This window comes from Somniosus microcephalus, unplaced genomic scaffold (genome assembly GCF_052327205.1).
Source record: "Somniosus microcephalus isolate GS21.2 unplaced genomic scaffold, FLI_Smic_1.0 unresolved_chr4, whole genome shotgun sequence".
Lineage (NCBI taxonomy): Eukaryota > Metazoa > Chordata > Chondrichthyes > Squaliformes > Somniosidae > Somniosus > Somniosus microcephalus.
The window spans coordinates 1,307,942-1,321,559 of record NW_028225182.1 but is presented as its reverse complement, the minus strand read 5'-3'; the positions used below and the strand labels follow the sequence as shown (position 1 = coordinate 1,321,559).

The 13,618-nt window shown below is 50.7% G+C and overlaps 1 non-coding gene across 1 annotated transcript; it reads left to right on the top strand.

Annotated features, from left to right (window-relative positions):
- Positions 1 to 1,230: 1,230 nt before the first annotated feature.
- trnak-cuu (transfer RNA lysine (anticodon CUU)) lies at positions 1,231 to 1,303 on the top strand. Its single transcript has one exon. It is a non-coding gene; the product is annotated as a tRNA-Lys (tRNA).
- The last annotated feature ends 12,315 nt before the right edge of the window (positions 1,304 to 13,618 follow it).

Below are 13,618 nucleotides of genomic sequence, written 5' to 3'. Positions count from 1 at the left end.
CTAATAATGTCAAGGTCGAGTGTTCGATCCCCGTGTGGGCCATTGGGATGTTTTCATAATTTTACGCTTTTCCCGCACATTTCCAATACAAACTTTTTAATGAAGCCAATGCACACAGACTCTCACGGGGGATATATTTGGATTAACATCCTTTGCCACCGGGGCTGAGAGACACATCTTTCTGTTCATTTGTCTTTCTGGGTTTGCTGTTGAACGTTGAACAGGCGGCCTGTTCCCGATAAGGGTAACAGGCAGGTAATAGACAGACAGAACAACTCTGACCCTGAGAGATGGGGAAAAGGCTTCAGTTCAGGACAAATGCATCAATGAAATGTTCGCCGGCACCGAGAGAGACAACATCCAGAGAAAACCACTGAAGGAAATCGATTTCAAGTGGATGCCTACCCGCACTTGGTGCCGTGCTTTCGCGAACACATCTGTTGTGTTCTCATGTAAAAAATATCATTTTGTCCGAAAAGTTTGCCTGGCGTGAAAGGATCTGAATTGCAAAGGAACAGGCAGGAAACACTGCGTTGCTGGCAGGAGACTTGCTGCATCTTTTACTGGTGGTTTACTGGTTAAGATTCAGGCACTTTCACCACCACAGCCCGGGTTAGTATTCCCGGTCAGGAAACAGTGCGTTTTGGGGCTGTTTGAAGTGCCACCACACAACGCTGAAATAGCTCAGTTGGGAGATTGATTAGATTTGAACATGCAGATTTTCGTATCTGGAGTTAGATGCGCTACCGTTGCGCCATGAGGTCCACAACATAACCATAGATGCTCATAGTTTGTATATATACACCTTCCACAAACACTGTTTCATTCCTCCTGCCTTCTCCTGATTCCTCAGTGTCATGCACAGAAGCGCATGATGCCCTCATTTGTTTAAAGTAACAAGCAGACACAAACACAGGTATTCATTCAAAATCTACCCACAGGTGGCCACAGACACAATAAACAGAGCCAGAGAGACAGACAGAATCGGGAATATCCGGGAAATAGACAAGAGATATTGACAAGGACGAAAGCGATTTTCGATCAGAAATTTGCCTGAACCCCTGTGGTTAATGAATGGGATTTTGCTGCTTGAGCTCCTTATACGCCTTGGGCTTCTGGAGAACCAGTTTCGTAGTTTGCAGAAACGCGGCTCAGACATGCTGTTGTGACCGGGCCGGAGCAACAAGGTTCCTGACTGCAATCAGCGACAAGGCAATGATGTTTCAACAAGCTCGGCTAGCTCAGTCGGTAGAGCATGAGACTCTTAATCTCAGGGTCGTGGGTTCGAGCCCCACGTTGGGCGGTAGTTATTTTGTTAAACTTTTATGTTGCTGTCAAAGCGTCATTAATTAAGCGATATCCTTGTTTTGCAGAATGAAAGAAATGTGAACTGAGAAAATACTGCAGATGCTGGAAATATGAATTGAAACAGAAAATGCTGGAGATACTCAGCAGGTCAGGCAGTATCTGCGAAGAGAGAAACAGAGGTAACGTTTCAGTTCGATAACCTTTCGTCAGAACTGGAAAAAAAAGGTCATGGAACAGATTTTTAAGCAGTGCAGGGGATTCAATGAGATCATGGCTGATCTCCTGCCTCAATTCCACTCACCGGCCCTATCGCCATATCCCTTGATGCCCTTACCAGTCAGAAATCACCCACTTCTGTTTTGAATAAACCCAATAACTGAGCCTCCACAGCACTCTGGGGAAGAGAATTCCAAAGATTCACCACTCTCTGTGTGAAGAAATGTCTTCTCTCAGTCCTGAATGGTCTAACCTTTATCCTGAGGCTGTGTCCGCTGGTTCTAGACTCCCCAGCCAAGGGAATCATTCTCCCAGCATCCAACCGATCAAACCCTGTAATAATTTTGCATGCTTCATGAGATCCCCTCTCATTCTTCCGAATTCAAGAGATTACAGGCCTAGTTTACACAATCTCTTAACACAACCACTTCCCCGAGGTGTGGCTAGTTCTGGAGCACACGCTTTTAGTGCTGCAGACGGAGTGTTGTCGGAGCTCATTGCATTTGCTGTAACTAATCAGCTCAGCTGTTTCTTAATATCGCTTGGAATTAATCGAATTGAATGAAGTCTGGCTTCTCTCAGGATGGTTACAGACACTTCAGCTTTGTCTTTTGTATTCATCCATCTTTTCTGTTTATTTACTCTATCTAATCGTTTTCTTGATTTTAAAACCCTCTGTCAAATTTCCTCTTAGCCGTCTATGCTCTAAGGAGAACAGCTCCAACTTCTCTGGTCTATCCACGTAACGGCAATCGTTCATCACTGGAACCAATGAAGTACAAATCCATCAATGAACTGTTCGCCCAGCACCGAGAGAGACAACATCCAGAGAAAAACACAGGAGGAAATCGATTTCAAGTGGATGCCTACCCGCACTTGGTGCCGTGCTTTCGCGAACACGTCTGTTGTGTTCTCATGTAAAAAATACAATTCTGTCCGAACAGTTTGCCTGGTGCGAAAGGATCTGAATTGCAAAGGAGCAGGCATGAAAAGCTGCGTTGATGTGCTTGCTGCCAGGAGGCTGGCTGCAGCTTCCCTGGTGGTCTAGTGGTTAGGATTTAGTGTCTATCACCGCCGCGGCCCGGGTTCGATTCCCGCTCAAGAAACAGTGTGTTTTGGGGCTGTTTGAATTGCCACCATGCAACGCACCCTTACGGAGCAATGCTCTGCTCCTGATTCAACTTTCCACACCGCTGCTCAACATCACTCTTCATACAGCGATACAAAATACACATCCTTGATTTCTGTAAAATGCGTGCTGCTGCAAAGTCAGTAGGAATTGATTTCTGTCAAATTTAGACTGGCTGACTTTAAATGTTGCCAACATTTAACTGCAGCTCACAGTGTCAGGGCAGTCACGGTTTTTATCAGTCTTCCGTGTATCTTCTTGCCCACTGCACCTCCCTAACAAACTTAGCTTATCATAGGCACGGCTATCGATTAATTCATTGCCAGTGTGAAAAGTGCAAATTTTGAAACTTGTCAACGTGTGCAAGCCTGGAATCAGAGAGTCCGTGGCCCGTGATAACTTGAGCATTAAGTTGTTCATTAGCCCTTCCTGTATTGCTCAGTAGCCCACTGTGTGAGGAATTAAGAACCACGGGCATTTTCACTTCTGTGTCGGGCTCAGCACCATACCTGCACCTGAAGATTGAACTTGATTTGGCTCATGATCAGTGCGGCTCAGTGAGACTTCGGCCCATCTCTCCCTTCACAACCCATCAGTGTGGAGAAAAGAACAGGGAGTTTTACACATGTGTTGTGCTCTGTAACTTTATTGGAACATGTCATTGCATTTCACGCTGTGTGCAAAATGGTGAGGTCGCCCGTGCTGTGTCAGCTTTGTATCTTTATCAACACTGCAGCTTTACATTAACACAACCTGAGCTCCGAGATCTGGTCGGGTCACATTGCCCGAAGTGAGGAATGAGCGAGAGGGGCAATTCCACCCGGGGATAGAAAATGCTCCAAAAGAACGACTGAATACTGCATTTGATGTGAAGCCGAAATTGCTCAGTTGGGAGAGCGTTAGGCTAAAAATCGAAAGATCCCGGGTTTCGGCAGGTTTTAGTTACTTTCTGTCTCCTTCACTACAAAAGGAGCGAATGAGGAGAAATTTTACGCTCCTGATGCCGCGTTTCCCAAACGAATGGGAGTGAAACCACATTGGACATGCTGGATCCGGCTCCAACCGTCCGCTGCAGGTTCGAATCCAGTCGGGGTCCCACCGTCTGCTTTTATACCAGAACAGTATTTGTGGGAGGGGCTGTGGTGCGATAATAAATTTTAGAATGAGGTTTGTTAGACCATAGAGCTGTCTTTCTGTTAGTTTCGATTTACACTCTGCCCAGTTGTATATACGAACAGTTAACAATGTTTAACCGATGTGGTGTGTGCAATGATTGTGCAGTAACTCGGTCACCCAATGTGAGGCTGAAAGACAATCTCGCAGCTTGGGTTCGAACCTGGACAACGAGAGCATTGTTGCCGGTTAGCTCAGTTGGTGAAAGCCTAGTCCTAATAAAGGCAAGGTCGCGAGTTCGATCCCCATACTAGCCATCAGTATGTGCTCATAACTTTACGCTTTTCCCGCACATTTCCAAAAATAAACTTTATAAGGAAGCCAATGCACACAGACTCACGGGGGATTTATTTGGATTAATATCCATTGCACCTTTGCCACCGGGGCTGAGAGACACATCTTTCTGTTTATTTGTCTTTCTGGGTTTGCTGTTGAACATTGAAGAGGCGGCCTGTTCCCGATAAGGGTAACAGGCAGGTAATAGACAGACAGAGCAGCTCTGACCCCGCGAGATGGGCAAAAGGCTTCAGTTCAGGACAAATGCATCAATGAAATGTTCGCTGGCACCGAGAGAGACAACATCCAGAGAGAACCACTGAAGGAAATCGATTTCAAGTGGATGCCTACCCGCACTTGGTGCCGTGCTTTCGCGAACACGTCTTTTGTGTTCTCATGTAAAAAATATCATTTTGTCCGAACAGTTTGCCTGGCGCGAACGGATCTGAAGTGCAAAGGAGCAGGCAGGAATCACTGCGTTGCTGTGCTTGCTGGCAGGAGACTTGCTGCAGCTTTTCTGGTGGTCTAGTGGTTAGGATTCAGGCACTTTCTCCGCCGGTGGCCCGGGTTCGATTCCCAGTCAGGAAATAGTGTGTTTTGGGGCTGTTTGAATTGCCACCATACAATGCTGAAATAGCTCAGTTGGGAGATCGAATTAGATTTGAACGTGCAGATTTTCAGATCTGGAGTCAGATGCGCTACCGTTGTGCCATGAGGTCCACAACATAACCACAGATGTTCGTAGTTTGTATATATACACGTTCCACAAACACTGTTTCATTCCTCCTGCCTTCTCCTGATTCCTCAGTGTCATGCACAGAAGCGCCTGCTGCCCTCATTTGTTTAAAGTAGCAAGCAGACACAAACACAGGTAATTCATTCAAAATCTACCCGCCGGTGGCCACAGACACAACAGACAGAATCGGGAATCTCTGGGAAATTGACAAAAGATATTGACAAGGACTAAAGCGATTTGCGATCAGATATTTGCCTGAACCCCTGTGGTTAATGAAAGGGATTTTGCTGCTTGAGTTCCTTGTACGCTGTAAGATTCGAAATATTCAGCAAAAATCACGCAAGAAAACTGGATGAAATAAGACTGTTTATTGACCAAAGTAAGCTTGCACAGAAAAACCTTTGATAAAAGGGCATACAAAATGGCTGCCAGGCCCCGTGATCAGTTTCTTAACCCTTTTATTTCTGTTACTGCAAGCCAGACAGGCTTGTGGCTTGAAGACAGTAAGCCCGCGAAAGCCAGTATCTGGGAACTGATACTCAGAGAAACAACATACATATTCAATGGATCCTAAGTACAGGATGGGGCCCATCAAGATATGGGCGGACAATGCAAAAACAGTTATACCCATTTATTGTACAATGGAAAAACCGTTTAGCAGCCATCAAGGAAAATCTCCGGACCGATCAATATGCAAACCGAGCCGCGGTGACAATGAAAAAGGCATTAAAAGACATTATCGCCCAGGAAGGCCAGTTTAAGTTATCACCGGCTCTGTTACAAGACAAAGCACCCCTGCAGAGATTTCTGCCCGCCAAAATTAATACAAAGACAGGACTATGATTTGGCGGGAGATAAGACTGTCCCAAAAGAGTATAACTATGGATCGAAAGTCCATCAAAAACTACACTTGACTGGACAGCGGCTGCTTCTTCTTCTTGGACGACTTCGAACTTGACTTTTCTTCTAGGACTTCTCCTACAAGGAACGAACGAAGGACGGACAGTGCCAGGATCGGCGCCTCTTCCACTTCGGCAGATGCAGAATCAATGAAAACGTTTTCGTCTTTTTAAAGACGGACGTTATCGGTGAAAAGACAACGTGGTCGGTGTTCAACCAAACAAGGCTCGGCCACGACGAGAAGACGACAAGGGTGGCCTGGGTACTGAGGTCGGGAGATCATCGACGACCCAGGCCGACGGAGAAGAAACCCTCTGGAGGACCGGCGATCCAGGCCGGAAAGACTCTTCCATGTGCATGCACTTCTTCAGCAGCCTGCATCTAAGTCTGCTCCATGAACCCAAATATTGGATCTCAACCTTGACGAGCGCTCATCAAGGCTGTGTCTACCCCACCGCCTCGAGGGAGAGAAAATATCGACTGCGCCAGAAGCTTCCAAATCCACGTGACGACGGAAAGCTGTGCCAAACGGCTGCGAACCCCCCTTTTTTCGCGATTTCGAGTGGTGAGCATGATCCCAAGTTCCCCAGGTTGAAACTTAGTTTAGGTATAGGGGAGGGAGTTAAGGGTATTCATAATGTGTTTCCCCTTTTTCGATGTGCCGTGTGTTCCCCATTTCCATAGAGTCAAATTCATAAATTTGTGTATGATTGGAGTAACTTTAATCTGTGCCTATGACATGTATTTTGTAATGCTTCAAGCTGTTTAAAAATAAAAGCATCCATTTCGTGCTATTCAACCTGGTCTATTGAGTTCTTTCTCTGCACTACTGTTCTCTGCATCTAAGTCCAAGGTCTTGAATCGTAGGGAGAGTGGGTCGAACCACTCAAGGGTAATTATTGCACGTAACCTGGCAGGAGACCAGAACGAGCAAGAGAAACCCCCTACAGAAATGGCGACCGCGGCAGGACCTTGGCAGTAGGAAAGTAGTGTGTTAGATCAAGGTCTGAATAAACGAGATGTGATGGATGAAAGAATAGCCGATTATGTTTTTGGAAAAGTTAACCTCACAAAGCAGTGGATATCTGACCTGTTGAGAGATAGGCGCCCGCTAGACGCAGCCATCAAGTGGACAGCGGGTAAAGAGCATAAGAAATCTGTAGAGAACGCGGTCTGGCTGATGTGCTACAAGAAGCAAGTCCAGCTTTTGGACCAGGTCGTTGCAGCACAGACAGCCCAGATCAACGGTTTGCTTAAAGACATAAAGGAGAAGGTTGCGGGAGGGCAGCAACTGATTGAAGCGCTTAACGCGCTGAATCAGGAACGCCAGTCCATAATTCGCTGCCACGAGACCCGGGTAGAATATATAAAATGTCAGGTCATTGAAGCCAAGGCCAGTGAAGGTAGAATGAGAGAGAGGTGTTTCCGTCTAGCTAAGCAAATAGAGGCCCAAGAGGAAAAACTTCTGGGAGCCAGGGCAGCATATAAGATGGCCATGGAGGATAGATCTGAGAGCACCGACCACAGCGCTTGCCGCCGGGAGCAAGAGGACCTGAGAACGGCCCTAGCCAAGGCAAACGGGTTGGTGTGTCTCATAAATCCACCAGCGAGTCAGCTATTGCTAGCCAAGGAATCCAAAAGACCGATCCCACAAGAGGCAGTTGGGGTACCAACTCCCGAACCCTCTGCGCCTCCTGCTTATGATGAGTCTTGGACTCCGGGAAAGGAGACAGAGACGGTAGAGGAAGAAAGTTCTGAGGTAGAGCAACCCCAGATAGTAGAGTCAGGGCCGGCGCCGATGTGTCCAACGAGACACCAGAGGCTCGGTCCAAATGAAGCGAATGACGATGACGGACCCCTTGAGAGTCAGATCGTAATGCCCCATAGCGCACGACAGCTAAGAGAACTGATAAGTCAGATCCCAGAACTCTCCGAGTCAGGAGATCCCTCCGTGCATTTCAGGGACGTGGAGCAGACCGCAGCAGTTAATGACTGCGACGGGGTTGAACAGTCTAAAATGCTGCTGTTCTCCCTGGACAGTTCGCTCCTCCAGTGTCTCCCTGACGAGAGCAAGAGAGGGCACAGGGACTATGAGTTGCTACGGGATGAGATTCTGGAAATCATGGGAGAGGGGGACGGAACTCCGTTCCTCCGTTTAGAAAAGACAGTGCAACGAGAGGGGGAACCTCCACGGGTTTTCGCCGACAGGTTGTGGCCAGTGTATCGGCGCAGCTGCCCAGGCGGGCTGGCCCGGGCCGGGCTGGATGGTGAACAGAGAGCTCATTGGCTTCGATGCCTGGTAGCAGGTTGCTTGCCAGTAGTAAGGGAGCAGGCCAAAGCATGGTTTGACCCCACTAACATCCGCTCCACGGAGGATCTAGTATTAGACCAGCTCACGATCAGTTATAGAAACAACAAGGGCAAGAAAACGCCTGTTGTAAAAGGAAAGGTGCATGAGGTGAGGCCCGCAGCCTCTGTTAAAAGGGATTGGCGTCAGGAGGGAAAACGCCCTCCCCAAGCCAACAGCAGTTGTTATGGGTGGGGGAAGGAGGGTCATTGGCGCAAGGACTGTAGGAATCCATGGAAGGATAAGAGAGAGAGAGCTTTCGCCGCAGCCCAAGATCGAGCCCAAGCCCAAGTCGCCCACGGTCCGATCGTTTACCCAGCACCAGCACAAGCACAAGTGCAGACCGCTGCCCCAACACCAGTCCAGAACCCGACCATGGCCCCCGCCCCAACCAAAGGGGGTGGTGATGTTGTGGATCCCGCTGCGATCGAGTCAGTCTTAGAGGCTATGCGGTCTCTGATGACCTGGCAGGGGAAGTTAGCGGTCGCCAACAGCCCTATCGCTCCCGAGACCCCAACCGAAGCACCCAAATGACTGACGCCCGCGCAGCCCGTCTACTTGTGTCCGCTCCGCTATGACGCCTGGAGAAGACCTGTGGTGGAGATGGAGGTGGAAAGGCAAAAGGGTAGTTACCTGTTGGACATGGGAGCTTCATGTACCATGATCCACACAGATAAACCTTTCGCCTCACCTCTGTCCGCCCAGGCTCCATACTCAGTAGCGGGTTTCACAGGCAGAGAACAGGCTGGCGCGTACTCCATCCCGCTATCCATTCAGTTGGGAGCACTCCACACCACATGGACGTGCATCCTATTAAAGTGGAAGGAGGGGGGTGGAAAAGGCATCCTCGGGGATGATTTCTTGGTGGAACACGGGATCCTCGTGGACCTGAGAAATCACTGTCTCTGGGGAGCCGAGAGCGGTTTAGGTAAGGTAGTCATTATCCCAGGGAAGGATGAAAAGGGGGCCCTATGTACCACGAAGCCGTCAGGAGGTTACGATCTCGAGCTCATGGTAACGAACGTCCCAACGGACTTGCAGGCGTGTGTGTCGGAAAATCTGACCGCGTTTGCCACCCACAAGCACGACTGTGGGAGAGTCACTGGGTTTGAAGTCAGCGTAGATGGGGACCCCATGATCCGACCCCAAAAGCAGTATAATTTCCCCAAGGAGGCAGAACCCGACATGGAGACAGCAATATCTTCATTGGTGCAGCAGGGCGTATTGAGAACGATAGCCACTCACGTGAACTCCCCATTATGGCCGGTAAAGAAGCCGGACAATTGCTGGAGAGCCACTGTGGACTACAGAGTCCTCAATAGTAACATCCCAGCCTGTGCACCCACGGTAGCAGCAGTTGCAGACCTAATAGGGAGCATTCCAGCATCGGCGACCACGATCACGGTGCTGGACATCTCGAACGGTTTCTGGTCCATCCCGCTGCGGCGGGAGGATCAGTACAAGTTTGCCTTTACATTCAAAGGGCAACAGTACACTTGGAACTGCTTACCACAGGGTTTTCACAACAGCCCCAGCATTTTCCATCAATGCATTGCGGGGAGTTTAAAAGAGTTTAGCCAGCCCAACCAGATAGTACAGTATGTGGACGACTTACTCCTTTTCACGGACTCAAGGGAGGAGCACGGCCCACTACTAGCCGAATTGTTGGAACTGTTAGAAAGGAAGGGTTTCAAAGTAAACCCAAAGAAAGCCCAGATCGGCCAGCAGGAAGTTAAATTCCTAGGTCTGGCCATCCGCGCTGGAGAAAGAGCCATAGATAAGGCCTGAAGGGAATCAATACAAGATCTGCCGATTCCCAACACAGTAACGGGTGTAAGGTCCTTTTTGGGGTTGACCGGGTACTGCAGAGATTTCATCGAGGACTATGCTGCCACAGCAGCCCCGCTACTCCGACTCTTACACAAGGGAGTCGAGTGCTCTTGGGATGAGGGGTGCTAGGCAGCATTCGAGAAGTTGAAAAGGGATCTGCTGACCGCGCCAGCCCTAGGGGCCATAGATGGGGGAGAGGAGTTCTTTCTGGAGGTAGCCGCTAGTGGGGACAGCCTGAGCGCAGTGTTGCTCCAGGAGCGGCACGGCAAGCTGAGACCAGTAGTTTATTCCTCCAGGGTGCTCACGGATGTGGAGAGGAGTTTCTCCAATTGCGAACGGCATCTCTTGGCGACGCATTGGGCTGTGAACAGATCAGTGATCTTCACAGGAACCTCTCCCATCACGCTCCTCACCCATCACACCCCCACAAAGATGCTTCTGGATGGAAGGATTAAGGATGGGACCGTAAGCAGCGCTCGGATTGCGCTCTGGACCCTCCTCCTTTCCCAGATGGATCTCAAAGTTAAAGGCCTCTGCACGCCAAGGCTCACAGCCAATATGGCATATCCCGGGACAGCCCATCGATGTTCCATAGAAGGGGTATGGGAGGTCAACATAGGTTTACGGGCCGGGATACATCCCACAGGCCGCGAAATCTATGTAGACCGTTCTAGCACTGTATCTGACGGCAAACGACTCACAGGGTGTGGAGTTTATGACCCTGCGGCAAACATTGCCCTGGCAATTAAGCTCCCCAGCACTATGAGTGCACAGCAGGCTGAACTGTCCGCGGTGGCGTACTTGGTTACCCACCCCGAGATTGTCCCAACCCCATACACAATTTGCTCAGACAGCATGTTCACCTGCAATTCGTGTACAGAGTACCTCGCCATCTGGTCCCGACGCGGGTACACCTCCGCGGACGGATGACCTTTAACATTTAAGCCCTTGCTGGAAAAGATCCTAGCAGCTGTGGGGGAGAAAGGGGAGGTGTTCATCCATAAGGTGAAGGCTCACTCCACCACAGAACCCCGCGGCCAGGGCAACCAGCAGGCGGATGCGCTAGCCAGGGAGGGTGCCCGCAACGGCATTCTATGGGACCCCTATGGACCCGGACCCGTGGCGGCGATCCAAGGCAGGCAGGGAATTCCAGGGAACACAGGAGTGACACCGCCCCCAGACCTAAAGACCGTCCAAACCCTGGATCCCGCCCTAAAAGCAGTCCTAAAAGCCATCACAGAAGGCAAGCAGGTAGAGGGTCCGTAGAGTGCGGCAGCCCTCACAGTCAAAGAAGGTATGCTGTTCCGAGAGGAGCAGTGGGTTGTGCCACAGCAGCACCGGAGGGAATTCCTGCAACTGGCCCACGAGGGTCCAGGAGCGGGACACCCCGGGCCTGATGTCACCTGGCAACGGGTAGAGCAGGCGGGATGGTGGCCGGGACTTCGGGACGATGTCCGCGAGTTCTGCACAAGCTGTCTTGTGTGCGCTGCTAACAACCCAGACCCCCACAAAAGGAAGGTGCCCATGGGGCACATCAGGAGGGTAGAGGGACCATGGCAGTCGATTCAGGTCGACTACATAGGGCCCCTGCCCGCCGCCCAGGGAGGCTATAAGTATTGCCTTGCCCTGGTAGATGTGTTCACCAAATGGGTAGAGGCTTTCCCGTGCAGAACAGCTACGGCACTGGGTACTGCTAAAATCTTGATTCAGGAAGTGTTCTCACGGTGGGGACTCCCCCGTTTTGTAGAGTCCGACCAAGGGAGTCAGTTCACCGGTCAAGTAATGCAGAACGCCCTCATGCTCTTGGGCATTGAGGGGAAGTGGCATGTAGCATACAATCCCCAGTCATCCGGGATTGTTGAGCGTATGAATCGGACCCTCAAGGAAAAGCTGAGGAAAGAGACAATGGGCTCGCCCCAGAAATGGGCGGAGGTCCTGCCGTTAGTCCTCATGGGGATCCGAGCCAGCCAGTCCAAAAGTACGGGGTATTCCCCGCACGAATTAATGACTGGAAGGATCATGCGAACACCCACCCATGTACTAGCCCCGGTGCTCACTGAGGGCCAGCTCCGAGAGGTGAAACGGGATAAATTCGCCCAAACCCTTTTGGAGCGCCTGAGACAGATTTATGGGCAGGCGGCTGGGAACATGGGAAGACAGCACCAGGGAAATAAACTGTTGTTGGAAGCTCGGAAACAACAAGAGTGGGTAGTCGGAGAACAGGTCATGGTCCGAAACTACGCCAGGGTAGGGAGTTTTGAACCACTATACATGGGGCCTTACAGCATTGTGGACAAGGCCAGCCCCATGGTTTATGCAGTGAAGATGCCCCGACGTACCAAATGGTTTCACATCAACCAGTGTAAACTGTTTAAACCGGGTGCACAAGGGCCATCAAAGGGGACCAGGTCTGAGAACAAAGATCCTCAGCCTGTAATAGAGTCACAGACCACACAGGCTGGAACAGTAGCCGGCGTGAAGGGAGAGGCCATCCCATTGGAGTGGGAGGTCTCATCTTTTGAATGGGATTTAGGCAGGAGAGAGCCCGAACAGCTCAACCTCGCTTTAGACCCAATCACAGAGGAGGAAGAGTCAGAGGACGACGATCCCACCCTCGACTCAAGCTTGGGGGAGGCAGGGAATGGGGCGGAGACTCACTACCTGTAGGGACAGGTGAGGTGGAGTCGGAAGCCACAGATCCCGACCCCGGGGGGCCGGAGCCTGAGGGAGGGGAGCTGCAGCCGGCAGCTGTGGAGGAACCACAGGCTGTGACGGTGGCAGTCCCAACCCCCGGTCCATCGGCCCCGGGAGCCCAACCCAAAGCAACCCCTCGTAGGTCGGCTCGAGCGCCCCAGCCCAGAAAATTTTGGCCAGATTCTCCCCATCTTTCCCAACCACGGTTTACAGCAGCCCCAGGAAGGCATGGTCCCCGTTCAGCAGCGACAGGCTGCGGGGGATCAATGCCAAAGATCAGTGCAGCCCCACCGCAGGGTGTGGCGCACGACAGACCTCACAGGGATTAGGCAAGCCGCCCCGCGGAGGGCGGCGCTGTACATAAGTTAAGTTAGGCAATTATGGCGATAACCTAAGGAAATGTATATAGCATTAAGATGTGTTAAGAGTACGATTTTCAAAGTCTGCCCGATATGTGTGTTTTGTTTGGGAGCGGGGTCCAGGAACGCGCGCGTCCATTTAATTAGGCCAGCACCTATTGGGAGCCCGGCTACATCATTTTGTTGGTTACAGAAACCTGGGATATGATGGAAAAGATTCTCATCGCGTTCATGGCGATCGGGTGTGGGTGGGCCTACCGAGGCCGCACCAAGGACGTCATCATTTTCGGGTGCTCCGGGGTCACGGCCCCCATCGCAACGGATGGGACAGGGGAGCGAGAGGTTGAGGAAACCGCCACCTACTTCCACCAAGGGAGATGGCCAGGTTGGCTGGGAATGAATTCTACGGAATATTCCAGCAATTTCGGTTTTGCCTACCAAGAGACTTCGTTAACGTGCCCTCGGGTGAGGATCCTTGCACCCAGAGTCAGCATTACCGTGGGAAAGAGGATTTGTCTGGTGTGCAATGGGAACGTACCACTAAGGCGATGGTGGTGGCTACGAAAGCTGGGAAAGGACATGAGAAACTCTACGGTCGAGTGGGAGCGACTGGGTAATAATACCCATTGGACTATTACGGGGACTCACGG